Raw genomic sequence first — 15,312 nt, 5'->3', positions numbered from 1 at the left:
CTGTTGAAGGTTTTTTATATATTTTATTGTGGTGCCCAGTGCCCACTCCTCTACGCAGTCCAGATACATTTATTGGTGCGAATCATAAAAGTTCAAGGTTTTTAATATATATTGTGGTGACCCACTCCTCTACGCAGTCCAGGTACATTTATTGGTGCGAATCATACAAGTTGATGGTTTTCTTATTATATATATTGTGGTGACCCACTCCTCTACGCAGTCCAGATACATTTATTGGTGCGAATCATAAAAGTTCAGGGTTTTTAATATATATTGTGGTGACCCACTCCTCTACGCAGTCCAGGTACATTTATTGGTGCGAATCATACAAGTTGATGGTTTTCTTATTATATATATTGTGGTGACCCACTCCTCTACGCAGTTCAGGTACATTTATTGGTGCGAATCATAAAAGTTCAGGGTTTTTAATATATATTGTGGTGACCCACTCCTCTACGCAGTCCAGGTACATTTATTGGTGCGAATCATACAAGTTGATGGTTTTCTTATTATATATATTGTGGTGACCCACTCCTCTACGCAGTCCAGATACATTTATTGGTGCGAATCATAAAAGTTCAGGGTTTTTAATATATATTGTGGTGACCCACTCCTCTACGCAGTCCAGGTACATTTATTGGTGCGAATCATACAAGTTCAGGGTTTTTAATATATATTGTGGTGACCCACTCCTCTACGCAGTCCAGGTACATTTATTGGTGCGAATCATACAAGTTCAGGGTTTTTAATATATATTGTGGTGACCCACTCCTCTACGCAGTCCAGGTACATTTATTGGTGCGAATCATACAAGTTGATGGTTTTCTTATTATATATATTGTGGTGACCCACTCCTCTACGCAGTCCAGAAAGATACCTCGTTGCAACGTTTTGGACTAATAACTATATTGTGAGGTGTTCAGAATACACTGTAAATTAGTGGAAATGCTTGTTATTGAATGTTATTGAGGTTACTAATAGCATAGGAGTGAAAATAAGCCCAAAAACTTGATTTTTAAACTTTTTATGTTTTTTCCAAAAAAAATCTGAATCCAAAACCTTAAATCCGAACCGAGACCTTTCGTCAAGTGTTTTGCGAGACAAATCCAAACCCCAAAAATAATGAAAATCCGGATCCAAAACACAAAACACGAGACCTCAAAAGTCGCCGGTGCACATCCCTAGTTTGCACCCCTTGCATTGTAACATGGTTTTGTCCAGGAGACTGAAATAAGATACCTCTTCATTTAAGATCCTTAATGTATCAGGCCCTTGGTCCTGCAGTGCAACATTTAGATGTCATTATAACACCACAAAGTCACATCCTTTGTCTCTTCCCTCTGTGACTGGGTCCTTTACTGTTTTGTTTATGGTCAAGCTGCTTCTTGAAGTCCACCAGGCAATCTTTGGCCTCTGAGATGGACACAAAAGATCTTATAGGAGAGTCACTGAAGTTCAGATACTCAGACCTGAAATTACCACTATGCTCTTCTCTAGGAGGGCTGAACATATAGGTGTAAAATAAAATGAAGTTTGTTAAAATACATTGTAACTTATGAATAATTTTCATGGCTTTTAAGAACTACCGCTATCTTGTAAAATGCCTCTCATGCCTCTCAAATTCTTGTCTATCAATAGTAAAGGGCATAACACACCACAAAAAATGCTCTCAAATATTCTCTTTTTTTATTATTGTAGGAGACTAATCTAAAGTCCGACATCCATCCCTTGTTGCCACCCAAAAGGTTTCCTACGGTGTTAACTCCAACCACGTGCAAGACGTAACAGAGTAGCAATTCTAATAATCCAGACATTATCTCAGTCCACCATTCATCTGTCTGACCACTCAATTTTGGAAGCATCCGTTAATAGAAGCAAATAGTGGAAGACCTTTGGAGAGACTGAATGAGATGCTATAAAAAAATATATAAGATTCAAGAATACTTTGAGCTCAATATAACTGAGGATAAAAAAATACTCATGTTTTGGGAGGTGCGAAGGGCAATTATTTGGGGGGTAATTTAATTTGCCTCTCAGCGCAAACAGGGGGAGATACTAGTCAAAAAACTAACATCACAAATTGCATAAATGCACTCTGTCACGAATGACCCGCCTGTGCCAGATACAGTAATCTGAACAGCTGGCCGTGACTGGTGATACCTTAGCTATTTAACGATGAATACATCTTTTCTGCCACCACAAAGGATTTATTATGGTGTCCTTACATTCACCAGAACCACTCTTTAATGTTTCACACTTAAATCACATACACATGTAGCATGAGCCTCCCTGGGCTTCGTAAATTCACAAAGAGTCACTGAGAAATATGCTAGATTAAATATGTTTAATCTGAAAAATATTTCCAAGGCTTATTTACAAAAATTATTAACAAGACATGCAATATGTTGCACAAAAGAGTTTTCAGAATATAAAATAGGAAATAAAATCAAAGTACTACTTGTGAGGTAGCCTGGCTGTGTGTGAGGGAACACAATTGAAAAGTACAGGACATTTCAGTCTTGATAGACCCCTCATGAAATGCACAATCTGATGTTTAAGGCAGAAGATTTTAAACCATTTCTTGTTGGCTGTTCACCCCTCACCTTAGGAATTTAGGTATTATGATTGATCTCCCAAATGTCACAGGGCTTTCGAAGTGAGCTGTGATCTGAATGTCCACTGGACTTTGAAGTCTTACCTCTGCTCCTTCGTTTGGCTTGGCTAAGTCTAACTCCTCTGCATATACAAACTACTCAGAAAATTATCTGTCTCTGGGCCTGGCTACTTTCACAAGACCATTGACACTTGCCTAGGTCAGACTCAGGTCAGTTAGCAAAATAGGTAAAAACTAAAAGGATATATAAGATAGCGCAAAACTCAAATCGGCACAATTATTTAATAATCACAAATAAAAATCCAATAAAAATCGGCATCAATGTAAACATAAATATGCATGCACAATAATCCAATACACACTGGTATTAATTATGGATAATCATCAATATGGAATACACATATGAAGCTAGTGGTGCAACTCAATTATTGCCACTGCAGCACCTAAATCAAGAGGTTATATCATATTACAGAGTCCACCTGGATTCAAGAACGCCGTGTATAATCAGGGCCGGATTAAGGGAATGGAGGCCCCTGGGCTAAGGGGGCCTCCATTCCCCTGTGAGGGCCCCCCCACCCCCTGTGATCTGAGGTGCCACCCTCCGGTGAGCCGAGCCGCCCCCAAGGCACTTACCTCCTTCTCCTGGCATTGCAGTCCTTCCCCGGCGCGCTGTACGCTCTTTACAGAGGAAATCTCATAAGAATGAAACTCACAAGATCTCCTCAGTAAGGAGACAGCGCGCCGGGAAAGGACTGCAGTGAAAGTGCTCAGCAGCATTGATCGTGCCGGGGGCGCCCCCACCCCCGACCGGTCAATACTGCTGCTGAGCACTTTCAAGGGCCCCCTGGATGCCCGAGGCCCCTGGGCTGTAGCCCAGTTAGACCTAGAGTTAATCCGGCCCTGTGTATAATATAAATAAAGTATCAATATTTTCAAAAGAGACTTGAGAAGTAGATCCACACAACCATGTGTGTGAATGATGTCACTCTCCTTATAATCTCACGTGTAAATGTACGTGACCTGGGCGGCATATAGCGCTATGTAGTTGTAGATGTAAATGAGCTTATATTGCCAGTATCTGCACTGTGCTCGATGTCTTCCGCTCTCCGCTTAAGGCTCTCCTATTAAATTTTGGAAGCTGTCAGCCAGCCTTTGGCACTAATTGGTTGTGTAGGCGTATATTAACAACCCATGTGCCGGAGTCAGCGTCCTCCGCTTGCGGCTTAGCGATGAGCCCGTGGCCGTTGGGAACAAGGCAAATATAACAGCGTGAGTGGTAATAAAAATACAATCCTACCCCGGGGTATACAGGATGAAAAATGTCCAAATCTCCAAATCTCCAGTGTGTATCAACCAGTCTGTGCGATCTGCCTGACGCGTTTCTCGGCAATCTGTTGCCGTTTCATCAGAGGCAAATGGCCTTTGAAAGGTTACATAAAATATTCACAGTGTTATACATAAATTCAACAGAAAATAACAGTCATTAGATATGCTACATTTCGTCACACACTCTCTCCAAAACAGTCCTTAAATAGCTAAACAAACAAAGGGGAGAGTTACAATTCATCCTAGCTGAAAGAACTTGGGCCATAGCAGGCTTAACCAAAGCCTGTATGAAAAAGTAACAAAGCAGACATCATTTTGGCAAACATATTAAGTTAAAAGGGCATCCCAAGCAATAAACACCATAATGGATAGAAATGGAAATCTAACATATAACCCATCTTAAATTAATAACACCTTTAAGTAATACTATGAAAAATTATATAGAGAATATTATATATTAGATACACACTGGTATGCCAAAGGTCTGGAAAAATTAATCAAACAATATATGTTAACTCATGTAACCACCCAAAAACTGGATATCTCTTCAGTTCAAATACTTAACAAATACATTACTGAGGAAGAAATAGCAATTGCTCTGAAATCACAGAAACCATCAAAGGCTCCTGGTCCAGATGGTTTCTCTATGATGTATTACAAAATCAGTTACCAGTAACCTATCCCCTCCACACATGCACACAACTGGTTAAGTTTTTTAATGACATACTTCATGGGGAAAAATTCCACTCAGACTCAGATTTATCCCAACCAGACAGGCTTCAGATAATACAAGAAAACCATCAACTTGATCCATCATATTAATAACAGCAATCTCCCCTCACTTATTCCAGGTCTTGACACTGAAAAAATTGTTTGATTGCATATCATGGTCCTTCTTTTTCTCCATATTAGCAGCTTTTGGTATCAAGGTAATTTTGGAAAGGTGTTCTAAGCTCTATACTATAATCACTCTTCGGTTGTCATGACGAATGGTTTGTAGTCAGATCAGTTCAGGCTGGGGACTGAAACAAGACAAGGGTTTCCGCTTTCACCACTAATTTTTGCTCTCTGTATTAAACTGTTGGCAGCTAGAAATTGAGCAAATCGAGATATTGAAGGTTTACAATGGGAACTCAGCAATATAAAATATCTCTCTTTGCAGAAGATATTATTCTCACAGTAATAAGCCTCTTAATATCACTTTTAATCTGCAATTAGAGCTAAACCGCTATGGGTTATTGTCAGGTTGCAAAATAAATTAATCAAAATCAGAGGCCTCAGCACTTCATTTACTCTTTCTAATTTGCAATCCTAATTCAAATTTGTATAGTATTGAGGCGATTAAGTACTTAGAAATTTCCATAACTGTAAAGTACTCCCATCCTATGAAGTCAACTGTGGCCTCTGGTTGAAGACAATTTCACAAGACTTATTTAAATGGAAACCCAAATTCCTCTCTTGGTTTGGCAGAATCAATACCATTAAAATGAACGTGTTACCTAGACTGTTATATTTGTTCCAGACCCTACTGGTCAGTTCCGCCTTCAACATTATCTTCCCTTCAAATGCAATGTAATAACTTTGTGTGGGGTGGGAGAAAACATAGGCTATGAAGATCGTTACTAGCAAAATCTGCAATTACTATACTACTTAACTCAGTTACACAATCTCCTGGCATTTAAAATATATAACAAGTGAGTTGATATTGAAGATTAATTCATTAAGGAAGATGAGATCAATACACTTCCGTGGCTGCTGAGGATCAACAGACGAGCTTTGGCTAATTTCATAGCCACCATTTAATTCACTCTCACAACATGGGACAAGATTAATAGTAAACTAAAACTGGAAGCATATTCATTGCCTCTATCTCCAATCTGGAAGCATCCACTTTTCTGTTGGGATTTGACATTAACATGGCCTCTCACTGGGATGGCAAGAACTTTGATAATTCCTTTCATATTCTGGGAGAATATGTGCCTGCCTTTTTTCAAGGTAAAGAGGAAAGAGTTAATTTCCCTCTCATATATAGCTACCAATACTTACATATTTAAAGCTTTATCCAATCTCAGACAAGATCTAAATTCTTGAGAAAACCCACCCAATTTGAGAGACTATGTATCCACTCGGACAGCCACACAAGCAACATATCGGTCATATATCATTCTATTCTAGCCCCTGGTTCATCTCTGCAGGATCCCAATGATATTGGCAGGTAAAAGGAATAGGGAACTTCCTTGGACAATGAGGAATGGGCTGTCATTAGAAGGTGCATAGCTAAAGCATTAGATTAGCCCTTAGAGGGACCTCCTACAAAATTTACTTGAGATGGTATCTAGTACCTGAAAAACTCCACATTATTTATCCCCAGTCCTCCAACTTATGTGGGGACAAGTTTTATAACTTGTCCTGTTATACAGCAATTTTGGAACACCACCATCAAACAAGTCACTGAGATGAGAGCACCAAGCAACCCATCGATCACTCCCCTAAACAGTCCAATAAAAAAAATCTAAGAAAATCATTGGATAAACTGATAATGCACATTTGCAATTTGTCGAAAACCCTTATAGCAAAACTGCAATAGCAATTACTGAATACAAACATACCTCCACCTAGAGCGACACTAGTTAACAGAATAGGATTCATAGACTCCATGGAATACTAGCCTCCGGAACATCTCAGTGTCTAAAACTTTATAAATTTTGGCCCCCATTGTATCTATTCAGTGGCACTTCAATTCCCAGGAGTAATCAACTCCCCGCCCCCATACCCATGTTTATCTCTTGTTTTTCCTATAGTTTCATTTGGTAGTGACATACTTATTTTCAAGAAATATATTGAGGATGAATTTAATAGGTTACCAACACTAGAAAATAGATAGGATGAATGAGAGAACGCATTATGTACTTAAAAAAAGTGTCGGTGGCAGCTAAATGATTGCTGTGGCTATACGTCTAAAATGTTAATCACATTCTTTAGCTTTATATGACAAGTACTAAGAATCACTGCTCTTGACTTCGGCTAGACAAGCTCCACTATTAGTTACAATAGTTATATCTTTCCCCACTCTTCAAAGAGTGGGAGTTCTTGCTCAATATTATTACACTAGAGTATGGAATATAAACATATATGAGCCAATTTCATTTTAAGTGACATTTTCCCTTTAAATTGCGTCTTTAACTTGGGTTCTGATTTGAAAATCTACAGATTGCTTCTCCTTTCCTAAAGTGAATGTGCTTAGTGGATATTACTAAGCATTTGTCTGCATTCTCTGTTTACAGGGACATCTGTGAAATGACAGCTACTGAAATGTGCAATGATGTTTGAAATATTCATTTCAAATGAGTTTAAAGCAATGTTTGAAAAGTATCTAGCTTATGTCAGTCTGCATCAAGCCTCATTTAATCTGTAACTCTGTGAGGTTCTTTTAATAATGGGACATCCTTAATAATACAAAATATTCTTTAACCAAAGTGACAAGTATGTTATGAACTTAACAATTATGTCATTTTTTTCTGGAGAAGATGAAAGAGCAACAACATTGTCTGGGTAAGTCGCATTAAACTTATAAAAATGCTCCATATTTATATATAAAGTTACAGAGTTCACCCTGTCTCTTGTTAGTGTATTGTGCAATATTTAATGGCATTTTTGCGGCTTTAGGGCTACAAACATTCTGTGTAGTATTGCCACATATTTGCTTAATTACATGACATTCATACAATATTCATCGGTGTCATACATAATTGTTGTCACACAGTTTTGCAGGGAGGGATTGTAGAAGTCCTAGGACTGCTTTTTAAGTCATTTTTTTTTTTTTTAAGTACGTTTTATTAATAGTAACATCGTATCTTTAACAAAATTGCAAAATTCTCAAAAGGTACATTAACAAGTACTTGTACATATATAGATAGACACAATGTACAGTTTTTTCTCACCATGCTTTTACAGTGTAAATTTGACTGCGTGTTGATCTTGTACCGTGAAGATGTTATTTATTTTTTTTATTTTTTTTAAAAACAAAACAGAAAGAAAAAAATAATAAAAAGAAGAGAAGGGGGGTGAGTAAGAATGATGGGCAAGAAAGGGGGGGGGAAAGAATTAGAGGGGTTAGGGGTAAGGAATTCACGCCTTTAACAAGAAGAAGTCAAATCCATTAATTTCAATAAGGGATTGGTCTTACTAGAATTGAAGCAGGGGTTGATTATGGTGTGAGGCCCATGGAGACCAGACTTTATGGAAAGACACGGAGGAGCCCCTCAGCACACTAGTGATGTGCTCCATTTGGTAAATATGCCAAACCCGACCACAGACCATTTGGAGAGTAGGGGGTGTGGGACTTTTCCAAGAAGCAGCTATCTGGCAAGTAGCCGCGCTGATTATGTGCCGGAGGAGCTTATGTGCATGTGTAGGGATGTCCGGGAGAGGCAAGGGTAATAGTACATGCTTAGGGTCGGAGGGTATGGGAGTGTCGAGGACCGCTGTAGCTAGTGTGAGAACCGCTGTCCAGTACGAGCGTATTCTGGGACAGTCCCACCAAATATGCATAAAGGTGCCAACATGGCCACAATTTCTCCAACATGTGGGGTTCGTTTGTGGATATATAACATGGAGCCTAGCAGGTACATAGTACCATCTATGGAGCAGTTTATGGGCATTTTCTTTGATACGGACATTTATGGAACAACGCGCTGTCCACTCATAAATGTCCGACCACTCTTCTGGATCTAGGGACGTTCCCAGGTCCGCTTCCCACTGTGCTTGGAATCGGTCCTTGATCTCTGTGGAGGTGGGGAGTAATGCATTGTATAGCGTTGAAATGAGACCTTTTGAGGATGCTCCAGAAAGGCACAGATTCTCAAATGTCGTGGGAGGCCTAGAAGATAACTGAGCCTTTGTCACGGGCACTAGGAGTCTTTACCCAGGGATCCCCAGGTGATAAGCTTACCAGAGCAGTATAGGTGGTAATATGGTACTCTGGTAGCGGGGTGATCACGGAACAGGAGACAGCAGATGATAGAGATGCTCGGGAAAGTCTATGACTAGCAGCACTGGTAATATATATGTAGAAATACACGAGGAACTGAATGGACAAAGGACACATGGGGGTAGTCAGTGGTCTGCGGTAGCAAGTTGTACCACTGCTATAGTGAGGAGGAATGTCCAACAGAAACGAGGAGGTGATGAGAGTCAGCGGTCTGCGTTTAGCAAGTTGTACCACTGTTTGGGTGAAGGAATAGAATCCAGGTGAAGGTATCCGGGGAGTCAGTGGTCTGCGTTAGCAAGTTGTACCACTGCTATGTGAGAGGACCCTGGCACAGGTGACACAGGAAACAGGAATCAGTGGTCTGCCTCTAGCAAGTTGTACCACTGAATATATGAGTGAGGAGGAGCACGGGGAGAGACTGCAATACAGAGGATACACGGGCACCTTGAACTTGATCCACAATGACATGCACAATATAGTAATGACTGAACAGCACTGCAATAATACAAAGTCATAGAAACTATCCGGGCAAAAGATAACACAGTCAATGATGGCAAAAGTCTCAGCAGATAGTAAGCTCCAGAGGAGAACAACTCAGTCCAGCAAGATATGCAATACACCAGCACAGTCAATGAGAAGTATGCATACCGTGGTTCAGGAGCAGGCTGTCAGACTGGAGTGCAGAGATACCTGAACGGCTGGAGGCCGGCAGGATGCGAAGTCCCTGGAGGGTGAAGCGGTAATCAAGTAGGTGCAGCGCACAGGTAGGTAGACCAGCAGGGGAACAAATACTCAGGAAGCAGTAGTATGTAGAACTGGACTCCTGGAGGACCCTGAAGAGTAGCGAAGGTCTAGACGAGATGAAAGCAGTGAGGCGCAGATCCGATGCAGACTGGCGAGTAGACACCAGCAGGAACACTGGTAAGCACGGAGAGCGGATCAGCTGCTGCAGACACGAGTAGAACTGAGGAGTAGCAGCCAGCAGGACTCTGCAGGTACACGGAGGTAGCGGATAGCAACCAGCAGGTGCAGCCACGATGAAACACGGGAGAGTAGAGCTGAGCTGGAACTGTTGAGCACGGAGAGCAGCGGATAGGAATCAGTTGTAGCAGTCTCGAGGAAACACAGGAGAGTTGAGATGAGCTGAAGACTGTAGCACACGGAGGCAGCGGATAGGAATCAGCCAAACAGTCACGATGAAACACAGGTGAGTTGAAGTGGTCTGAGGACTGTAGTGCACGGAGGCAGCGGATAGGAATCAGCTAACAGTCACAATGAAACAGGAGAGTTGAAGTGGTCTGAGGACTGTAGTGCACGGAGGCAGCGGATAGGAATCAGCTAACAGTCACGATGAAACACAGGAGAGTTGGAGTGGTCTGGAAACCACAGGAGTAGAAGTGGTCTGGAAACCACAGGAATCAGCAGCGCTGAATACACAAGGAAACACAGGAACACCTTCAGAGGCTCATGGGGAATGAGACTCCAAGATCAGGCAACGAGGTATGGACAGCAGGTGCTTTAAATAGGGAGTGTTGCCTGATCAGCCAATTAAGTAAAGGGACAGGTACTGAAGGTTTTGAAAGGGCTGCGCATGCGCAGACCCTCAGGATGGTGGACGGCCACGGTTCCTAAACACACGGGAAGAAGCACTCACAGTCTGGTGAGTGACAGTACCCCCCCTTTTAAAGGTGGGCACAGAACACCTGGAACCGGGCTTGTCCGGATTTTTGGAATAAAACTTCTTAAGAAGAGCTGGGGCGTTGAGATCTTCAGCTTTGATCCATGAACGCTCCTCAGGACCAAAGCCCTTCCAATGAACGAGGAAACGGAGAACTCCTCGCGAAATTTTTGCGTCCAATACATAAGTAATCTCGAATCTTCCTCCTGATGAACTTGAACTGGCTGAGGTGCTGAAGGAGGAGCCGAGAAACGGTTGATGATAAGAGGTTTGAGCAAGGACACATGGAAGGTATTGGAAATACGAAGGTTCTTAGGAAGTAGAAGTTTGAAACAAACTGGATTTATCACTTTAATGATCCTATATGGACCAATAAAACGGGGAGCGAATTTCATAGATGGGACCTTCAAACGAATATTTTTGGTAGATAACCAGACACGATCTCCAATTTTCAGTGGTGGAATAGCCCACCTCTTCTTATCTGCGAAAGACTTATATTTGGCAGATGTCTTCTTTAAACAGGTTTTGACCTGAGACCAAATATTTTTGAAGGTCTGACAAACAGTCTCTACAGCAGGGACTTGAGTGGGAGGGAGGGCAGGAAATTCCGGAAAAGACGGATGGTGACCGTAAACCACAAAGAATGGAGTTTTGGAGGATGACTCATGGTACATGTTGTTATGAGCGAATTCAGCCCAAGAAAGGAATTCTACCCAGTTGTCTTGATTGGCTGATGAGAACATCCTTATAAAGGTCTCGAGATCTTGATTGACCCGTTCAGTTCGTCCGTTTGATTGCGGATGGTAAGAAGATGAGAGTGCTAATCGTATGCCCAAGGTTTTACAAAGGGCCCGCCAGAATCTGGAAACGAATTGTACTCCTCTATCTGACACAATCTCAGACGGACATCCATGAATACGAAAGATTTCCTTAACGAAATGTTCAGCCAGAGTAGACGAGGAAGGCAAACCAGACAAAGGGACAAAATGAGCCATCTTCGAAAATCTGTCTACCACTACCCAACTAGTATTACAATTTTTACTAGATAGCAGATCAGTAACAAAGTCCATACTAATATGGGTCCAGGGCTTGGAAGGAATGGGTAGTGGTTGCAGCAACCCCGCTGGAGTTCTGCGGGAGGATTTAAACTGAGAACACAATTCACAAGAAGCAACAAACTCTTTGACGTCTCTCCTCATCGAGGGCCACCAGTAACTTCGAGAGAGAATCTCAAAGGTCTTGCGTTCACCAGCATGTCCAGAAAAACGAGAAGAATGGAACCACGAAAGAATTTTCCTCCTAAGAGTAGGAGGCACGAGGGTCTTCCCAAATGGTAGCACTTTAGTGGAAGAAGCAACCAGCGAGATACATTTGGGGTCTAGTATAGAATGGTTGGGAACCTCTTCAACGTCAGAGGACGTCACAAAGGCTCGAGATAGAGCGTCAGCTTTCTTGTTCTTGGCAGCTGGTTTGAAGGTTATGATTAATTCGAAACGGGAAAAGAAAAGAGACCATCTTGCTTGACGAGGATTCAAGCATTGGGCAGACTGTAGGTATGACAAGTTCTTATGATCCGTGAAAATCGTCACAGGATGACGAGCTCCTTCCAATAAGTATCTCCACTCCTCTAATGCAACTTTGATAGCCAGCAACTCCTTGTCCCCGATAGTGTAATTTTTCTCCGCAGGCAGGAGACCCCGAGAGTAAGAGGCACAAGGATGGAATTTTTGTTGCTCCGATTGTTGGGAGAGAATGGCTCCTAAGCCCACATTAGAGGCATCTACTTCTTGGAAGAAGGGAAGTGTCACATCAGGCTGTCGAAGAATGGAAGCAGAGGAGAAGGACTCTTTAAGAAATTGAAAGGCTTGGAGGGCCTCGGATGACCATTGCTTAGTATTGGCCCCTTTACGAGTCAGGGCCACAATAGGAGATGCAATGGACGAGAAGTCTTGAATGAAGCGTCTATAGTAATTGGCAAAACCTAAAAAACGCTGGATAGCACGAAGAGTAGTTGGCTGGGGCCAATGTAATACAGCATTCACCTTTTCTGGATCCATATTTAGGCCAACTCCGGAAACAATATACCCCAAAAATGGAATCTGGGGCAACTCGAATGAACATTTTTCTAGTTTGCAAAATAATGAATTTTTCCGGAGTCTAGAAAGGACCTCTGCCACATGTTGGTGATGAGAAGGCAGGTCCTGTGAAAAGATCAATATGTCGTCCAGGTAGACAACGACACATACATATAACAAGTCCCGAAAGATCTCATTAACGAAGCCCTGGAAAACAGCAGGGGCATTACACAACCCGGAAGGCAGTACTAGATATTCATAATGCCCATCTCTGATGTTGAACGCTGTCTTCCATTCGTCACCGGGCCGGATTCTAATTAAATTATAGGCACCACGAAGATCCAACTTGGTAAAGATCCGAGCTCCCTTGATGCGATCAAATAACTCAGTGATCAACGGAATGGGATACCGATTTTTAATAGTAATGGCATTGAGTCCACGAAAATCTATGCAGGGGCGTAGTGATCCATCCTTCTTTTTTACGAAGAAGAACCCGGCTCCAGCGGGAGAGGTGGAAGGTCGAATAAACCCTCGCTGGAGATTCTCCTGGATGTAATCAGATGTAGCTTGAGTTTCAGGTAACGAAAGTGGATAGACCCGACCCCTAGGAGGAGTCTTGCCAGGTAGAAGATCGATCGGACAATCCCATGAACGATGAGGAGGAAGACGTTCAGACTGAGCTTTATCAAAAACATCGGCAAATGAAGCATACTGAGGAGGGAGTCCCAGTGAGGAAGATGAGATGGAAGATTGCTGTATTTTAAGAGGAATGACTTGAGAAAGACAACGATGATGACATTCAGCTCCCCAAGACGTAACTTGAGGAGTGCACCAGTCAATCTGGGGAGAATGACATTGAAGCCATGGAAGGCCTAAGACAATCGGACTTGTCGTAACAGGAAGAATTAAAAACGAAATCTCTTCATGGTGTAGCACACCAATCTGAAGCGTTACTGGAGACGTACTCTGGGTGATGAGACCATTGATGAGACGTGATCCATCTATAGCAGTCACAGTAATCGGTGTTTTCAAAGTAATCACTGGTAGGGACCATTGATTCACTAGGGATTTAGAAATGAAATTTCCTGCTGCTCCAGAATCAATCAGTGCTTGAGACTCAAAGGATTTGGTAGCAAAGGAAATCGTAACATCAAAAGCGCAGACTTTTAATTTCGTAGAAGATGGAGAGGACTCCAGGGACCCTAACTTCACCTCTCCAGAACTAGTTAGGGCCTGGCATTTCCCGATTTCTTAGGGCAAGAACTGAGCATATGTGTGGAATCAGCACAATAGATACAAAGTCTATTCTTTACTCTTCGGTTCCTCTCCTCTGAAGTTAATTTGGAACGTCCTATCTCCATGGGGATCACAGAAGGTGAAGCTGGACGAAATTGAGGGGTTGAGTGAAGAGGTGCTTTAACTGAAGTTGTTTTCTCAGATTCTCTTTCACGAAACCTCATGTCTACACGATGGCAAAGAGAGATCAAATCTTCTAATGACGTAGGAAGCTCTTGGGTAGTCAGTGCATCTTTAATTTTATCGGAGAGCCCCTGCCAGAAGGCGGCAATTAATGCTTCAGTGTTCCACTGAAGTTCAGAGGCTAATATCCTAAATTGAATGACGTACTGGCCTACTGTATGAGAACCCTGACGTAAACGAAGAATGCTGGAAGCAGCGGAGGTCACACGACCTGGTTCATCGAACACACTTCGGAACATAGAAATGAATTTGGCACTATCTTGTAATACAGGATCGTTTCTCTCCCACAGAGGGGAGGCCCAAGCCAGAGCTTGTCCAGAAAACAATGAGATAAGATAGGCCACTCTGGAACGATGGGTAGAAAAATTTTGAGGTTGGAGCTCAAAATGAACTGAGCATTGGTTGAGAAAACCCCTACAAGTTTTGGGGTCTCCATCGTATTTTGACGGAGTAGGCAGGTGAAGCGTGGAAGCCGTAGACACCTGGGATGGCACTGGGGAAACGGAGGAAGACACAGGAGCTTCAACATTAGCTGTAACGGTCTGTCCAGATGTTCCTTGGGAGGCTAACGACTGGTAGCATTGAAGTAACAGCTGTTGGCGAGCGTCCTGTTGCTCCACACGGGTGACCAGATGCTGCAGCATCTCTTTGGCTGTAGGTTCCGTATCTGGGTCTGTCATGGCCTGATCTTACTGTCACGAGCACTAGGAGTCTTTACCCAGGGATCCCCAGGTGATAAGCTTACCAGAGCAGTATAGGTGGTAATATGGTACTCTGGTAGCGGGGTGATCACGGAACAGGAGACAGCAGATGATAGAGATGCTCGGGAAAGTCTATGACTAGCAGCACTGGTAATATATATGTAGAAATACACGAGGAACTGAATGGACAAAGGACACGTGGGGGTAGTCAGTGGTCTGCGGTAGCAAGTTGTACCACTGCTATAGTGAGGAGGAATGTCCAACAGAAACGAGGAGGTGATGAGAGTCAGCGGTCTGCGTTTAGCAAGTTGTACCACTGTCTGGGTGAAGGAATAGAATCCAGGTGAAGGTATCCGGGGAGTCAGTGGTCTGCGTTAGCAAGTTGTACCACTGCTATGTGAGAGGACCCTGGCACAGGTGACACAGGAAACAGGAATCAGTGGTCTGCC

Source organism: Mixophyes fleayi, chromosome 4 (genome assembly GCF_038048845.1).
Source record: "Mixophyes fleayi isolate aMixFle1 chromosome 4, aMixFle1.hap1, whole genome shotgun sequence".
NCBI lineage: Eukaryota > Metazoa > Chordata > Amphibia > Anura > Limnodynastidae > Mixophyes > Mixophyes fleayi.
Note: the sequence above shows the minus strand (reverse complement) of the source record.